The sequence below is a fragment of the Pseudorca crassidens genome, chromosome 14 (assembly GCF_039906515.1).
Source record: "Pseudorca crassidens isolate mPseCra1 chromosome 14, mPseCra1.hap1, whole genome shotgun sequence".
Taxonomy (NCBI): domain Eukaryota; kingdom Metazoa; phylum Chordata; class Mammalia; order Artiodactyla; family Delphinidae; genus Pseudorca; species Pseudorca crassidens.
Window position 1 is genome coordinate 3,884,927 of NC_090309.1, and position 7,634 is coordinate 3,892,560.

Genomic DNA, 7,634 nt, shown 5'->3' on the forward strand with positions numbered 1-7,634 from the left:
GCTGGATGGTGTTCCACAAGTCCTCTATGCTCTGTTCACTTATTTATTTCTTTTCTGCACCTCAGACTCAGTCATTTCCATTGTCCTATCTTCAAGTTCACCCGTTCATCTGCAAATCTGCTATTGATCCCCTCTAGTGAAGTTTTCATTTTAGTCATTGAAATTTTCAGCTCCAGAATTTCTGTTTGGTTCTCATTTTATAATTTTTATCTGTTTGTTGATATCCTTATTTTATTCATATATTATGTTCTGAATTCTTCTTAGTTCCCTAAGCCTATTTAAAACAGTTGTTTCAAAGTCTTTGTTTGGTAAGTCCACTATCTGGGCTACCTCAGTGATGGTTTCTGCCAATTAATTATTTTGTTCCTTTGAATAAACCAAAACCTATTTCTCTGTATGTCTTATGATTTGTTGTGTTGAAAATTGGTATTTGATTTTTATAATGTTGTAACTCAGATTCTATCCATTCCCTAGGGTTTTCTGTATTTTGCTTTTTGTTATAGCTGTTTTGATCATTGAAGGCAGTTATATTCCGTTTATTTCAGGACTTTTCCAAACTACTTTTTCAAAGACTATTCCTTGGTGTATTTACTCACTGTTTTGTTGTTGTTGTTGTTGTTGTTGTTGTTGTTGGTTTAAGCTTGTGCTCAGCAAATGTTTTGACAAAGATTTTCTTGAAAGCCAGGAGCTGAAAGAGAAAAGCAAACAATTATCTCCAATAATAATAATAATAATAGGACAACCACCTCTCTCAGTCTTTAAAGACTAGCTCTTTGTGGACGTATTCCTTCAGCAATTAGCTAGGTTTGCTGGAGTCTAGAGATCAGCAGAGGTGAAAGCTTAAAGTCTTCTCAGAACTTCTGAGAGTGCATCTTGCCTGGGCATGAATATGACTTTCCAAATTCTCCAGTGTATGCAGTTGCTTTTGAATGTCCTAATTTCCCAAAGAGTCCCACCCTAGTTTTAACTATGGGCTTTAGATGGTCTGTTGTATATCTCTGCCCAGAATCTCTTGTCATAGGCGTCTGTGGATCTGTTGTCCCTTGTAGCTTTTACTGGTGACATCTCCTATCTATGTTCCAAATTATGTGAGACAGAGATGAGCAAGTCACTATTCATGTATCCCCAGTCAGTTTAGAATAAACATACACAGCAATTTGCAAATAACCTCTGCTCTGCTCCCTCCAGTTGAAGGAGGGTGATTGGTAACTAGGCTTCCCTTGCTCATGATCAATATGCTCTGTGCTGTGGAGGGGATGAGGGAATGCAGGGTAAAAACACTATGAAACTGCTTAACATTTTGAAGATGGCTTTTTCTTGATTGAGCATTTGCTTGATTGTTGTAAACCTTTGATTGTGTTCCAGAGCACCTATGAAGTTGATTCACATAATTTCTCTTTATTTGTTGTTGCTGTTTCTGTTTGGAAAAGAAAGCGTGGGGCTTCCTGGTAAGCCATTTTGTAGACATCACTCTCCCTAGGATTCTCATTTAGCTATGTCTAGAAACCTTTTATTTATTCTCTCATTATCTTCTAAGACCTCTAGGAAAGGACCAAAATCTTTATAATCAAGTTCAACATTTCATGACCAACTTCTTTTTCTTTTCATTGTTCTAGATGTTTTCAGTGATTACCTAATACTGTATATAGGTTGCCATTTTTAAAATTTCAACAACTATGAATATAAAACACAAAACTTTAATAAGTTCATTAGTTTGTCTTCCTATCAACACATATATAATGGACATTTCTTGGAATTAAGGATATAAGTATTCTTTCTCTGTGCATTACTTGAGTTCAGGTACTAAAATAGTGAGATTTTTATGCGGCTCTTTCAAAATTCTGATTTTTTCCCCCCATAATATGCTATTATTTCATTGTGATTTCCATACCAACTTCTGTTTCTCTAATGATTTTAAATACCAGTATTTTATTCTCACTTCTACAGTATTAATTTTAGAATATTAACTTAGGTATTTGAGAATGGCAATTTTCCAGTTTATTGTGTCTGCTGGTTCTCTTGATGCTGGTACATTTTCTTACCTGGTTTGTATCTTTGAATCATGAGCTCACCTCACCTTCATTTTTTCCCTAAGTGAACTGGATGCCCTGTGTTGTAGAATCATCTTATAGACAGTTTTGTCTTTGTTTCTGCTGGGGTATCCAACTTGAGATATACACATACAAAGCACCCCAAGTTAAAATGAATTCCAGCCTCCCAAGCTGAGTGTGGCATAGATTTAGTGTTTCTATTTCTCATAGAAAATATTTCCACACGGAGCTTTGAAAAGTGAAAGCATATTTTCTTGTACTGTGGGATGGTGGAGCGGATATTTTATTTGCCTTTTTAATGAAGTGAGCAGAACTTCTAGATTCCTAATTTTATGCAGGAGGTCTCAGTTGCAAATCCCTACAACATTTTTCAACCTAAAAGAAGCTCTAATATTTTTTCTCGTTTTCTCTTCATTTCTCAAGTTTCAATTTCTATTCCAAACGGTTGAAGGGTATTTCCCATGGGAAGTTCTTTTCATTTCATTGATTAATTACATCTCATAAAAAGCACAAAATTTGTATATGCTCCAGACATAGTTGAATAATGTCAAAATAGAACAGTCAGTAAATACTCACTTTGTGAGATTTTAGATTTTATCCAATGCTGATGAATGAATACAATTCATTTTTTAAATGCTTCAGAAGACACATATGCATTATTCAAAGTATTGTATTTTTCTATACCTAGATACATCTTAGCTTAATACACAAATAAGGGTAATATTTAATATCACTATTTTATAATTTACTTTACTGGCCAATGCATACCTATACACCGGGATGCTCAGAAATAGTTAAGAGCATAAGCTTCTTCAATAAGATTCCTAAACTCTTTTATCCCTTATTCTCATTGAAAGTGGTAATATGGCTCCGAAAATTAGGACCTCTTTTTCATGTATTCCATTTACTGAAACAACTTGGAAATTTCACTGTAGTATTTTTCTATTTGTTGTCTTGTGGTATTATATAACATTTAATATTTATTTTAACTGTGTATGTGTGTGTCTGTCCATATCTCTCTTTCTGTATAGATGGGTACCATAGGTGATAAATATTGAACATCATATTTAGACCTAAATGTCCTACATTGAATATTTCTCCTTACATGAGAGAGTAGGGGATGAGTATTTTGGGGTCATTAGAATTGTCATAAGATGCAGATTGAAGGATGATGGAGAAGTTCAGATGCAGAAGTCCCAGATGATGTCATCTGCATAGGAAGGATTTCATCTCACGAAACTCCCAAGTCCTATCAGCCTTCTATTTTGATCCTCTACTTGATGACTAAACCTTTGGATAGCTCAGTGGTAGAAAAGGATATAATTCCATCTGTAAGATTTTCCCTCACCAAATTTAATTGAAATCTCTTTTTTGTTGATAGGTATGGTTGCTAAGCCTCTAATTGAATGTTTGGAAAACAATTCTACAATTGCCGCATTTGTTGTCGGTAAGAAGAACACAAGGTCAACTAGCTGAATGAACTAACTCCCAAAAGGTATTTAATAAACGTGTGTCTGTCTGTCTGTCTCTCTGTGTGGTTGTGTGTGTATGTGTGTAACAAGATTTTTCTTTATTATTCACTTGCCCAGTGTAAATAGCTCTAGGATAGTGGAATTGTGTATAAGTTGTATTACCAATGCCGAATGTTTTTTAGCTACAATTTGTGTAGGACTTTTACCAAGGGAGACGTTCTTTCCCTATGCTTCCAGTAAGAAGAAATGGGCCTGGGGATAAAGAAAGGACAGAAAGAATGCTTCATTTTAATTCTGGGGGACTGGGGGCAGGGGCGGGGGATTTCACACAAACTTGACTTGTCCTAATTGCATATTTTTCTAACTTAGTTTTTTGTCACACTTGTATATAACATAGTCACACTTCACCAACTTCAATCATACTCAGACACACACACATGCACACACACCCACACGCACACACACAATTAAAAGCATAGGTGGTGCCTCTTCAGTGTAAATAAGTACTGTGATGCCCCAATTGTCACAATTCTTAAAATAATAACTTGGGACCCTAACTCTGTATTCTCCACTTTTCCTTCCTCTCTTCCCTCAAGGGGTTTGACAGACTAATTTTTTTAACGTGGAAACGCAGTAATAATTTGAGTCTCCATTACAAACATCTTTTAAAATGTGCTAAGGTGGTGAGACTCTTGGGTGTGCTTTGTGAACATGTTTTGGTGTGACTGATTTTTGGTTTTCTCTTATAGTTTATAGCATCTCTGACTGAGTTTCAGGCAGATTTTTCCATTATGCACCAACACCCATTACTGGTTTTTACTCTACTTTTAGAAGAAATATGATTTCCCACTAAGGGGCTTTTTTCTTCATAGTCTGTACTTTAGGAGATTGAGGCCAAGTATGTGCTGTCCAGTATGTGGATCTAGATGTGCGGATAGCAAAACAGTTTCCCTTCCAAAGAATTCTTTCTATAAACCGTAGCTTTGTAGATTTGGCTCTAGCAGGGAACAATAGCCGAGGTAAGATAATTCGGCCTTTACAGCCAGTGTGGGAAGCTGAACCAGTCTCACTCTTCAGGTAAGCAGTACATGAAACCCACCTGGGGATCTTGGGAAAGTCTGTTCCACACTCCCTCTATGCTCCGTTTTGTTTTGCTTCTACCGCTGCCAAACCCCCGTGAACTCCAGAGGACATACAATCTTTCCAGGTTCCCCACCTGTAATGAAACAGACAAGTGTAAGAGCCCCATTAAAAGAGCTCAAGTACAATGGCTCTTCAACCATTACGTTTAAACCAGTTGAAAACCCAGTTAAACAGTCTCATCAGAGCTGGTCGCTGAACCACAAATCAGGAAGAAATTTTTTTCCCTCATAAATGCCATTCCATAGATATGCTCTTGGATGCTGTCAAATGTAAATTATCAAAGGAAAACAAGGCAATAGCATGTGCTTGGCAATGATCGTCCCTTGGGCTCATTTTATACCCACGTATCAATACGAGAGCCTTTTATAGCAATGTTTCCCTGGCTGGTCTCCATCCATCCTTTCCCCTAGCTGCCCAGGACTGGGGCACTGGTCCATGGACAATGCCACACAATTACTGGAGTATAATTCCAATCAAATCGCTTTTTATAATTTTAAGGAAAGTTAGATATCAGAAATACAACCTGTGAGGCCAGGTTTATGTTCATATAGACTTTTAAAAGTGTAAGGTTTCAAGGATGGTTTTATAGGAATCATTAACTTTTTAAAAGGCACCAGTTTCCTTCTGTCATTAATGACATGCGTAACAGTTTAATGTAATGCTACTTTTAATTATCACAGCCCTTTCTTTTAAATATCAAATTTCCCTCTCTCAACTGTCCTGCGTTCTCTTTAGATTCTCGTCTGTTACTGTAAATGCCATCACTTTATTCCTCCTTTAGATGCAGTGACAGACCCACTCTTATCCCAAGCTTTATCTCTTTTTCTATCCTTTATTGTACTACAAAGATCCCTTTTTCATAGTTTACAGCTGTATCCGCTTTCCACACGTGGCAAATGATTGCCTCGGTAAAGGTATTTTCTGTTTCAATCTTACATTTTCCCAAGGGAGAACAAAAGGGACAAGCTTTCTGAAGTTGGTTTCACTGAGAAAATTGTTTAGAATTGCCTCATTCCTCAGCAGATTAACGAATGCATACAATCCCAGCTTAAGTGCTATTGTACTGCACAATTTGTCCATTATACTTTGTCCTTTCCATTTAGAAAACCCCTCACCAATTAAAGTAATACAGCCTTCCAATACCTGCTCCCAATTAAATCTGAGCTGTATTACCTGCCCCGATGCAGCTGGTCACAGATTCCTACCACTTACCCGCATTCATTAGGGCTGTTCATTATCAAGGGGATGGTGGCAGGAATTCAAGCCATGGCCTTTCTTTTAGGGCTCACCAAAATTATCAGCTTTCCACCCAAGGCCCCAATAAGGACAGGATTAAGGGGAAGGAGAGGGAATTCATACAGTAGCAAACTTGCATTGTTTCTGCTTCGCTCCTGTCCCTAACACATCAAAAAGATACAGTCCAGGTACAAAAGAACACTCAATTAAAGGATCACTTTTCCCTCACTCTCCAGCCTGAAGCGTACCCCACCTCTCAGCTTTGTTCCTCTGTCTTTCCTGCCCTTCCCCTTCAAGCTCTGTCTCCAAGACCACGGTGAGAACCGTCAAGAAATGCTCTGAAAGTGAGCAAGAAGCCCACTTACTGCGAGCTCTGTCATTGAAGAGCAGGGTTTCCTAGCTTCAGGCTGGACTCCGGTTTTGAGAAGTGTCATTTTTCTATCCAAGGCTTAGAGGGAGCCTGAAAGGGAGGAAGGTATGGATGATGGGGAGGTGCTGGGAGCCGTGACTTAATTGCTTACGTGGCATGATGGTATGAGTGGGGTCTCCCAGATAAATTTAATCTGCTAATAACAATAAACAGACATCTACAACGAACACTCTGTACTTTCATTTAAAGAAGGAAATATGGCTGTTAACTCCCTGGAAACTCCTGCAGTTCTCTGTCGTAATTATTAATCAGAAAAAAAAAATCAAGTTACGGGGCATGCCACAAATGGGAAAAGATCACTGATTAAAAGGGAACAGTGAATTAAAAAACACTAGGGAGAAAGCACAAGCTAGCTGCCGGGCGTAGCAAAATTCAGGTCCTGAGACTGTTGACAAAATAAATGTCATAAAGTCTCGATTAAGAAGGGCTCCGTTAGCCCTGAAGAGACCAGACCCGATGGGTGAAACAGGCACTGGTGGTCCTCTGGGGAGTGAAGGGGATCCAAAGCCAATTCCACTCGTCTCATCTGGAAGGAAGAGACTGAGGTCCTGCATTAAAATGTCCCTTTTAAAACATTTCATTAAGAGATGGAATTAATATACATCCTCTCCTGAATGCTGGAATAATCACCCATCCGTTAGTAACATTTTTAAAGGGACTTCAATGACCCCCATACCTCTAGTGAGCAGGCGTTGTGGGGAAATCCTGATCCTAGGGAAACTCTGGATATTCACAAAGGAACAGATAGATGTTGGGTGTATAATCAGTGAAAATCCATCTTAAGCAATCTTGGGATCAACTTTACTATAAGTCTCTATTATATACATACAAATCTTATCAATGAACAGCACTGTATGCCTATCCATGGCTTTTTTTTTTTCTTGAGGGGGGAGGTTGTATATTAGTGTTTTCCTCTCAATTAACTTCTAGGCAATTTTCCCAGCTAAACGCATAACATCTTTGGCAAGATGCCAAACAAAACCTTAAGACCCAACACTAAATTCTGCACTTATACAGGGAGCTTAGATTTTCATGCGGTGAACTGGAAGCATGCCAGCAACTCCCACTATAAACCCAGCAGTGGGAAAGCTATATATTTTTTTTATCAAGAAACTCTACTTTAGACTTCCAAGACCACTTGAAAATTGCACTATTTTCATGTGCCTTTTAGACAAAATAAAAGAAAGATTTAACCTGCTATTAAATTAACCCAATTAGCTATTTATTCCATGTAACCTTACACTCTGGAGGATGTTAAATCAAATATACTGGCAGGGAGTGAATTTTTTTAGTTAATTATGG

At 37.9% G+C, this 7,634-nt stretch overlaps 1 long non-coding RNA gene across 1 annotated transcript; it reads right to left on the reverse strand.

Annotated features, from left to right (window-relative positions):
- Positions 1 to 591: 591 nt before the first annotated feature.
- LOC137205570 (uncharacterized) lies at positions 592 to 6,392 on the reverse strand. The gene is made up of 3 exons (XR_010934211.1): positions 6,268 to 6,392; positions 4,623 to 4,739; positions 592 to 688 (listed from the first exon to the last, which is right to left on the reverse strand). It is a non-coding gene; the product is annotated as an uncharacterized lncRNA (long non-coding RNA).
- Positions 6,393 to 7,634: the final 1,242 nt, after the last annotated feature.